Below are 11,082 nucleotides of genomic sequence, written 5' to 3'. Positions count from 1 at the left end.
GGGGGGTGGGTGGGTAATGCTCTCTCCGCTGCAATCTACCTCCAGAGTGCCGAGCTAATTGACTCTCTGCTGAAGACCTGGACGGCCGTGTAAAACGAACCACAGACATGATACTGGAAACTGGAGTTCTCTCCACTGTCCAGACCCCGGACCAGGTTCTGGTCTCGACGTCAGACTGGAGAGCCGGATGTGAACCGGATCAGCGTCCCTGGTCCTGAGTGTGTGTGTGTGTGGGGGGGCAAAGTCATTTTCCCCAGGGGTGGGAGTGCAAATTTATCAAACGGCCGGATTGAACAACCCAGTGGGCCATTTTTTGCCCGCGGGCCATATGTTTAACACTGCTGTCTTGAAGCTTCTGTCAACGTCACGCAGCGTAGTAGTCGCCTACGGAATACGATAACTATATTTTATGACTAACTAGGACGAACAATGGACACTAAGTTTATTTAATTTAATTAATTTATTTATTTATTGACCTCAAATCAAGTCTGTTCCCCGTTGGAGAACGTCTGGGAAGCCCTGCTCCGCGGTGAGGTCAGTGAATATTTTCACAGTTTATTTCTGCACTGCGTCATTTAATTGACATTCCTTTGACATGAAGCAGCGGAGCGGCCCCTACAGGAGCCGTCGTAAACAGCTGAATGTGCCGACTCGGCTCCAACACACGGTCTTTCTGAGAGCTGTGACACACACACACACACTAACNGCACCGGTCAGAGTCAGTGACTCTGGTTAAGAATGTGAAGAATCCGTGCGTTAACTTCACACTGTAGCTGCAGCAGAATCCTGGGAAATAAAACACAGCTGTGCGCGAGTGTGTGTGTGTGTGTGTGTAACAAAGTAACGAAAAGCAGAAGGATTTACCGAAAAGGCGATGAATACATCCAAACAAATATTATGGCAGCGCGGGAACGTCATCAAACACAGATCGTTACAAACGCACGCTCGTCGTACGAACCGTCTGGAACTGAACGTGCCGTTATGCAGTGGTTTTATTAATAAGAGGTCGAGCAGCCGGACCACCCAGTGTCACCTGAGAGGGGGAGCCGGTGAGCCAACACTCCCCAGATGTGTTACTGTGTTGATATAATGTTGGCTCACAGTTAGAGGGGGATGTTTTATCAGTTTTTTTTTTCTATAAAAATAATTTTTGAGGATGTTTTATCAACGTTTTTTTTTTTTTTTCTGTAAAAATAATTTTTGTTTTCCTGAGAGTTCGTGATTGGGTTTAAAAAAATCTTTGGTAGGGATGTCCAATATTAGCTATTTGTTGATATCTGATATGCTGATACACTTAATTTCTGATAGGCCTGGTAATATTTATTTCTGTCCAAACCACTGTATGAGTTGCTGGGACCATTCTGTATACAATCCACTGATTATTAAAAAAGATAAAAAAATGAGCTGTAATGCTGCCATCTAGTGACTTTTACTTTCATATACAGCCGTTTTTCCCTAAAACTGTTTTAGGTCACACATCAAGTGGTGAAAAGCAGGCATTGCGTTTTCAGGTTTTCATTATCGGAGGAAAAACAATAACAGTTCTTACAGATATTACATAATTATAAAAATATTGAGCCCGACATTATCTGACATCCCTTATCTTTTGTATTTATTCATAACTTGCGTCCATCCAACGTCTTGTCTAGATGAAATCCAGATTGTAAAATGACTTTTTTTTTACCCACAGAATCAAAACTCACCTGTGAGCCCGTGCGCTGACCCCGGGTCAGAGGGACCAGGATGCTGCAGTGATCTGGTTTACATGGATGTCTATGGTAAGTCTGCCTTTTTTAATCGTCTTCATAGTTTACGTAAGAAGAACTTGATTGTGCAACAAACAGTACCAGGGTATACAGTATGACGACAGAAGTACACACTAGGAATAACCAATAATATCGGCCGACCAATATTATCATAATTATGTACTATTGGTTTTTGTTCCGATATTGAAAACCCAATAATGCAATGCCTGAGAAAAAACTGCTTTATATGAAAATGAAAATCACTAGATGGCAGCATTGGCCGCTATATTAGTATCGGTTGATATCGGAATCGGATATTAAGTATTTGGAGAGTATCAGCATTTCAAGTAACGACAAATAGTTAATATTGAACATCCCTAATTCATACCTGTAGCTGTCAGTGTTGTATGACATGTATGTATTAGTATGAACTAATTCATACCTGTAGCTGTCAGTGTTTTACATAAAGCCTTAACCCTCCTTGGCCTCACTTCCTCTGCTAATGCTAACTAGCCTTTAGCTTGTTTTTGATCACACATTTACAAAACTTACACAAAGACAAACTGTTAGAGAGAAAAATGACGAAATGATGAAACAAAGAGCTGTCTCAGGTTGACCAATCAGGTCGTTCGCTGCAACCGCAAAACCAATCATTTTTGTATATTCTCAAAAAAGGCTCTATTTTGTTTTTCCCAGTTCTTTAATTCGGCCTCTGATTCTTCTGGTACTAATGAATGAATGTCCTGACATGGTCCTTAATTCTTGGAAACGTCGTAACTGGAAACTCACCTTCAGTCTGCGTTCTGGAACAGGCAGAGATGAGGGAGAGAGGGGGAGGAGAGGGGAGAGAGGGGAGAGAGAGGAGGCTTTGTGTATTGTATTAAGAACCAGGGAATCCTCATTATAAACCTCATTATCGTGAATAATCGTGCTGCGTTATGGGACTGTGAACCTGTGTTTGTGACCTGGGGAGTTTTGAACATCATCACGGTGGTTGAGCTCTGAGTCCAAACTGTTGGTGCAGGAATAACATAATGTATGGAAAATATAAAAAAATCCACCATTTGGAACCGTTTCCTGAGACATCAGTTCCGAGGTTCTGGGACTGAAAGTGTTGAATATATGAACGCAGCAGCTGAAAAGAACAGACTTTTCATGAACGTTTTCTGAAACTTCAGCACTCAGGGCTTTAGAACCCATGAACTTTTCATGGGCTCTGAGAAAATCTCCCTCTCGTTTTGGAAACACTTGGACACAAACTCCATTATTGGCTACACGGGTCACATGGAAGTCCGCCGTCTCTCCACCGAAACATCAGACGCTGCGGTGTGTGTACCTTGGCATCTATTGTGACGTACGTGCAGTACAAACACACACACCTCGCCGTACCAGGTGACAGGTGACGCGGCCGCATCGACACCGACTCAAAGGAACGTTTAATTTTGGATTAACTGAATTTCTACAGTAAACAACAGATGAGTCACTCTGTGACCGCGACTGTAGCACGAACGTCCGTTCTCCAGCTGCAGTTTTCAGCTCCGATTTCCCGTCTACCTGTCACTCCCCCTGGTGGGCGGGTCCTTTCATCTCGTGACATCTGTTATTCTTTGTTAGAACAGTTTGCGTTTTTTGGCAAACAGTTGTCACCGTTTTTTTTTTCTGCCAAATTTTCCTCCTTTGACATTTCGGAATTTTTTTTTTCTTTCTGTTTATTTTTGGCCCCGCCCTCTCGCAGCTCAGATCAGATCACTGCGCTCCGGCAGGCGTGTTGTGTTACTAATAGTCGGAGCTTCTCAATAGGTGATATACAGTGGTAGGTGCTGGTGTGACACGCCTCAGCCACCGCGTCAGCTGCTTTGTTAGAGGTGAAAGGAAAGAGATGGAGTTTCATGAAAACATCGGTTTGGAGCTGAGTTTGAATGATGAGGTGGCAAAAAAAAAAAGTATCTCAGAAAGATGAAGACCTGCAGCATCATTCCCCCAGTCCCCCTCTGTCTCCACATAAAGACCCCGACCCCTGGACTCACGGCTGTGAACTCCAGGATCGGGTTTCAGTAAAAAGAGAAGGAGTCGCGGTGAGCTAACCTGCCACGGCCACGTTTGTTGTTGCAGGTGTTTGAGAGCAGACCCAGCTGGTAATTACCTCCACCTCACTGCACATGCAGAGCTGCAGTCCTACATGAATGGCTGCATACAAGTACCAGTGAGTACTGACCTGCCAGAGTACACAGATTAGGATTTAGGCATCAGAGGAGGGAAACTGCAGCCGAGTTTGGAAAATACACAAACTGAATGTAAATGTTTGGTTTGTCATTTGCCAAAACACGGAGTTTACAGTTTTATTTTTTAATGATTCGGTTTATTGAACAGATTTTTACAAATGTTTTTTTTTTAATCTTAAGTTAAAGGGAAACTTTGCAGTGGAATGACTAGGACGTCGTCATAAAGCTAATAGTTAGCTGAGAAAATGTTTTGACTAATTAGGCTAAGTTAAAGATACACGGTGGACTGTTGAATAACATAAAGGGAGTAGTCGGCAGGAGGAAGTCAAAACATATTATGGTCATTAAAAGTGAGACTAAGTCTTTACTCGTGAAATTGCTAAACACTAGCCCTAAAAACAGCTTTTAATTAGCCAAAAATAATAATATAATTAACTAAAAAATAACATACAAAATAGCTTTAGGATGACCATAAATAAAGCATCAACGATAGCCTAATATCTACAAAAAATATTTTGGCGTGCGCTAAAAGTGTTAATGGCAATCGCAAAAAAATAAATTATCACTAGCAAAAATTGAAGTTGAACTCTATACTGTGAACAAATATTAGGTGAATACAAGCTAATACTGTTAGCAAATTCAGGAAACAACAGATAAGATATTAGAGAAATGAATACAAGCTAATACCGTTAGCAAATTCAGGAAACAACAGATAAAAAACAAACAAACTAATATATATATAGTTGCAACAAAATAGCTAATAGATAGCCATTGGCTAAAGCTATCTAGCGTCTCTAAATGCAGGTGTCCATCTCTGTCTGAATCAGTCTCAGTCTCCTCTGTCTGATACTGAAGACGCTGCGTCTCCATCAGCTGATCGTCCTCTCACTCCCTGCAGCTGTGAGGGAAAAGAAAAGTCTTAGGATGAAAGGAAAAACAAACGGAGTCTTTTTGTCAACTTCTTTTTTTTTTTTTCTCAGTTTATGACGTTGTCGTTGTTTGACCTTCTCGCTCTTCACATCTGTTTTAGAGAGTGCACTGACTCCCTGACATTTTATGAGGTGCGTGTGTGTGTGTCGGTTAGTGTTCGTGCATGCATGTTAATGAACAGCAGCTTCTTGTTTTCTCCATCTGTTGTTGTGTAACGTCCGTTCTCTGGGTTCCCTTCGAATCAAACTGTTCAGCTGAAGTCACCACTCCACCGTTCAGGTCTAATGAGCAACAACTGGAATGATAAGGACCAAATTAGACCAAACGTCCAACTCACAACTGCTCTACAGAAACAGAAAAATGTTTGAATGATTTTTTTTCTACCTTGAAGAACAACGATCAGCTCTGAACACACAGTGGTCCAGATGCTGGGTGTGCTCCCCCCTCCGACCCCCGCCCCCTGCTTTGACAACCCGGGTTTGTTTAAATTTTTGTTTTGTTTGGAAAAGCAGAGCAAATTAAGCAGTTAGTGACCTTGGGTGGACTGTTCCGTGGGAGAACACGTGGGTGAGAGTGAAGGGGGAGAAGAAGTGAGCAAAGAAAGTGGAAATAAAAAAGCACAGCACATACAGACACATATATACATAGATATGTACATACATATATATGTACATACATATATATACATATATGTACATATATATGCTTATATATATACATACATATATACCTATATGTATACATATATGTATGTACATATATACAGTATGTACATACATATATGTATATACATATATCCACATACATATATGTATATGTGTGTATATATATACATGTATTTGTATATATATAATACATACACATGCGTGTAAGTATATATATATCTATTTATATATATATCTATTTATATATATACAGTATATATATATATGAATATATATGTATGTGTATGTCTATATATATGCACATACATGCACTCATCCCGAGCTACAAAAATACATGCACTAATGTGAACAGGTTTAGGTGCAGTGAAGTCCTTGGTTTTGTTGGACAAGGGTCTGGTCTCTCTTCTGTTCTAAGTCCTGTTCGTTTCTGCTTTGTTGTTTTTTTGGTTTTGATCCAAATCGTTGAAGTCTGATTGATGATTGCACAGCCCGGCATTGACGACAGATTAAAATTAATTATTTTGTCGATACTGCTTGTCGGCAGTGATAATGTACTGCAGGTCAGCCCCAGTATTGGTTTTCATCATGAAAACCATCTACGTGAGCGCGTCGTGGGAATATTCCCATGGTGCCTTGACAGACTCCTGGTAACATTATAACCGCAGGCAGAAAATCGGTCTAAACCAGGCAAAACAGAGCGAAGACCGAGGGAGACGGACTGTCCTGAGGACAGGCAGGAGTTTAGTCTCTTCAAAATTGAACTTTCTCAACCAGGAGAACGGGGGCTGTGGTGGGGGTCCTGGGATGTATGGGGATATAAGGGCAGGGTGGAGGATGAAACCCACCCCCCACACCCCCAGGGTCGGTCTTATGAGATCTGACTGTGTCTGTGAAAACATGTCTGGAATGACACACCAGGTATGTGTGTGTGTGTGTGTGTGTGTGTGAGACAAACATGTAAAGAAAGATAACGGTGAGGGTCTTTAATAAACCTGAATTCCAGAGAGGTTGGTACACGGTCTAAAAATGTATTAAAAAAACTTGAATATTTTTGTGGATCTGGCTCAAAAACGTTTGAAGGGCTTGGACTTCATTAATTAATTACAAAATGTGTAACAAATAAAGGGGCATATGTTTCACTTCCTGTTTGATCGACAAAGCAGTAAATTTGAACCCAAGCAGTTAAGATGAAGGAACGTGAACTGTCTCCGTTCAGCCTACAGTTTTGCCTAAATGTTAAAATTGTCGCTGCTAGTTCAGACATTGGACCATGAGTGTCAAACATATGGACCACAGGCCAAAATCGGCCCTCTAGGGTGTCCAGTCAGGCCCGCTTGATGAATTTTGAAGAACACGTCAAACAAAACAGTCCTGGATATATTTTTTGTAAAATTATATTTTATTAAATATAAATGAATAAATAAATGAAAAATAATTATAATAAATATCTAATATACCTTTACATCTTTGCATGAAAACAAAGGAAACAAACATTGACTTACTGTTATTTGTACTGTATCTAATGAGGTTGTATTTGGTCCGTGAACCAAAATGAGTTTCACACCTCTGCACTAGACGCCGAGTTAGCTACTGTTAGCTAGCTCATTCAAGGTTCAGAGCCTGGTATTGAACATAGTAGCTGTGATTACACTGTGTGGTTCGCAGTCATCTGTGGAAGTACGCCCCCTGATGTTGACATCACAGTTCGGTACATTTTTGGTACGAAGGGAAATGATGTGGAGAGACATTGAAAACATCTTGATCCTGATCTGCAGACCTGATTCGTCCATCTGTGGTTCGAGGACAGCAGTTCCTCATGTGGATCTCACATGGACGTCGTGTCTGTGTTTATTGGACTTGGACTTGGAAAAGCCCTTGAGTTTGAAACGTGACCACAGGAACCCAAGTGGGCTGCGTTTGTCTTGTCATCAGATCCAGAACTCAGTCCATCAACGTCTTCATGTTCTCAGCCTCCCTGCTGTCCAGTCCACGTCTCACTGCGTCCAATCGTTTCTTCACCCGCTGTCGGTCTGCATTAGACACAGAATGACAGCACAGCTGTCTGCGCTCCCCCTCCTGGTCAGTGTGTTACACATACACGTGGATTCATGTGCCCTTGCAATAGATCTGGCATTGATAATTAATGTGACATGGCTGCTTTAGCTGAGTCGGTCCCGTCCATGGCTGCACCCTCTGATCCTGACACCGGACCCAGAGGAGGAACCATCATCAGGGAGTCTGTCAGACTTTGATCTCAGGGCCGTCCAGTCAGAGAACACGTTCATGTCATGCTAAAGAATGACTTTTGTGTGACCCAGGTCTAGAAACCCTATCTTTTAGAACGTCTACAGCCAAACTGTGGTCGCAGGGTCAATTCCAGGACACGGACAGGTTCTATATGGTCCAAATTTGTATGAGTTGCTGACTGGTTGGAAAATATCATTTTTTTTTAATTCCTCGGATACACCCAGCAGTGTGAGTAAAAAAAAAATAATAATAATAAAAAAAACTTCCCAGGCTTTTTTTAAGCTATATTTTAAACTTAATTTTGCTTATTTTGGGGAAACGAAAACAACTTTTAACGAATTATAAGTTTAGCATTAACCCGTTGTCTTGCAGTATTTTACTAACTATTGTATGTGTGTACATGTTTGGCTTCAACTGACCTCTGACCTTTATGGATGCTGGGATAATGTCCGACTTTTTGGCTTTATTTTAGTTTAAATGTGCTAACTTTAGCTAGGTTTCCGCAAGAGAGTGGACGAAAGGAATTGTTACAACCCTAAAAATTCAGTCTGTTCAAAGCTACAAGTTTGTTATAAAATCTTCATATTCAAGTGGGCCAGATTGAACCCCCCCAACGGGTTGGTTTTGGCCCGCCGGCCGTATGTTTGACGCCCCTGCCCTACAGCTTTGCGCTGTATGACCTTTGACAGTAGCGTTTGAGTGAGTCCTCACCCAGCGGTCAGTGCTTCCTGCTCCGCACTATCATCGGCAAATAAACAGTTGTGACGACACGGAGCGGGCAAAGGACCATGGGAGACGAAATCATAAACAAAGTATAATGAGGCTATAATTGTTTCCCACAGCTGTTGACATGCCTGCACACATTTTCTATCAGGAAGGCCAACACTGCAGTGATAAACAGTCTGGAGAGCATCACTCTGACATTTCTGCCACGGTATTCACTTCTCATTCAGGCTGAAACATTTTAGGAATCAGTGCCTGTGCAAAAATCTTCTTCTTCTGACGTCCTTTCATTAACGATCAACACATGGTAACATTTCATCGCTCATTTTCAGGAACTGTTCAGTATTGGCTGCTGAGTGACTCACTGTTTGATATTTCCCCTTCGTGCCGTTTAGGTAAACTGGAGTCATTCAGAGTGAGGCAATCGTGAAACAGAGGGTAACCAGGGGCAACGTCGGCAATGCCAAGGAGTTGACCCCACAGAAAAAAACTAAAAAAAAGTAAAGCGTAGGGATGTCAGATATGAACTTTTTGCCAATATCTGTTATGCTGATATTGTCCAAACACTTAATTTCCATACCAGTATGTACCCCCCCCCAATTGAAATACTATTAAGGGCCTGGTAATATTTATTTTTTTGTCTGTACAAACCACTGTATGAGTTGCTGGCACCAGCAATCTGCATATAATCCACTGATAAACAAAATACATTAATAAAATGAGCTGGAATGCTGCCATCTAGTGGATTTCATCTTCATATACAGCCATTTTCCCCCAGAACTGTTTATAGGGCACACATCATTTCAGGTTTTCATGTAACTATTTTTAGGGCACACATCATTTCAGGTTTTCATTATCGTAGGAAAAATTGATAACGATTCTTTCAGATATTACATAATTATGCTAATATCATCCGACCGATAATAACCATTAAAAACACAGCATTTGTTGACGCTGTTTTAAGAGTAGCATCAATGGTCCAGTCAGACACATGTGGCAGATAGAGAGTCACAGATGAGAGATGTGTCAACGAGGAGGAACAAACAAAGGGGGTTAAGATGTGAGAACTCCATGAACCTCTGAAAACAGCGTCCGTAAATCAGCTGTGTGACATCGCAGCACATTTCTTTCATTTGGTCCTTTTTAATGATAATTGTGAAGTCACTGGTGTTCGATTTGCTGGTCCAGATCTATGGCACCAGTTTATGAGTTTATGGTTTACATTAATTTGATATTCATCACACTGTTGCTCTGTTGACTCGCCACATCCTGTTCCCTCCAAACTTCAGCCTCTCTGAAGTACAACACAATGCAGTTACGGTACAAAGTGAACGATGATTGCATTAAGAACCTGTTAGTTGAAGGAGATCCATGGATTCGTCTTTCCTTGTTTTTTTGTTTTTTTTATTATTATTAAGAAAAGTTGCAGGTTAAAACTTACAAAGTATCAATTTTTTATTTACACACTGAAACAAATATATAGGCTAGTACTGTTAATCTCCACATTTAGTAGAGGGTAGGATTTAAGGTGGTACACTTTAATTAAAAATACACACACCCCTGCTAAGGGTGTGTTTTAGCAACGATCTCGTGATACAATACATATCACGATACAAAGGAACGATACGATATTGTGATCCTATAGGTGTGACGATATATATGGAATTTTCTTCATCAAGTTACTAACATTGGAACAAATGAATATTTGGTATCACAATACAAAGGAACGATACTAACATTGGAACAAATGAATATTTGACTGTTAATTGTTAATAAAAACAATGTTGTTTTGCTGTTAGCAAGCAAGCACATTTTGTGTAAAGTTTGTTTAAACTTGGTTTTTGTAAAACTTTAAAACTGCATGTCATTTCTACTAAAATCTGATGCATCAATCATAGTTGTATATATTACAGTTGTGTTTATTCGGTTCATTCACAAATATTAATTTTGAGCTAGCACAGCGTCGAGGCAAAGAAGGTTAAAGATGTGGCGCAGGAGCCTCAGGTTGCAGACCCGAGGGTCAGTTCAAGAACGTGCAGTCTGGGAGTCGGTTGTTCTTCACTCTGTGGTGACAAAATAGATATAGTGTGTGAGTGTTAATGGTTGTTTGTCTCTATATTGGTCTGTGTTATTGACTGGTCAACTGTCCAGGGAGTGTCCTGTCCTGTCCTGTCCTGTCCTGGACCACGGCGCTCAGTGATTAGCTTTTGTTGTTGTTTCTGATCTGAATTAGTCTTCAGTAAAAAAAAAAAAGGATTTCAGATAAAAGCTTCTCTTCAGGAGCCGTCGTTGGAGTCGTCTCACGTCTCCTCACACCGACGCCGTACTTTTATCACTGAACCTCCTAATCTGGCGCAGCTGCTCAACTGTAAATACAATTAACCTCAGTAATTGTGTGATGTTGACTTTGGGCTGTTGTACACTTTCTCACTAACTGCCGGTAGCACAAACTCTGTGAGGATGACATCATAGGTTTCAGGTTGCCCGCTGTGGCTTTGGTTCCCAGGGGGTCGGGAAGCTCGAGCCCAGTCCTGGAGAGGAGATCCAAAG

General features: G+C 41.1%; 1 long non-coding RNA gene across 1 annotated transcript in view; it reads left to right on the top strand.

Moving 5' to 3' along the window:
- Positions 1–11,082, top strand: part of LOC107989492 (uncharacterized) — a 33,153-nt gene that overhangs the window by 3,837 nt on the left and 18,234 nt on the right. Inside the window, exon 2 of the long non-coding RNA XR_001761050.2 lies at positions 1,691–1,778. This is a non-coding gene — a long non-coding RNA (uncharacterized LOC107989492). The remainder of the gene's footprint in view (positions 1–1,690; positions 1,779–11,082) is intronic.

The sequence above is a fragment of the Cynoglossus semilaevis genome, chromosome 14 (assembly GCF_000523025.1).
Source record: "Cynoglossus semilaevis isolate Cse_v1.0 chromosome 14, Cse_v1.0, whole genome shotgun sequence".
Lineage (NCBI taxonomy): Eukaryota > Metazoa > Chordata > Actinopteri > Pleuronectiformes > Cynoglossidae > Cynoglossus > Cynoglossus semilaevis.
This window is presented reverse-complemented; position numbering and strand designations above follow the sequence as displayed.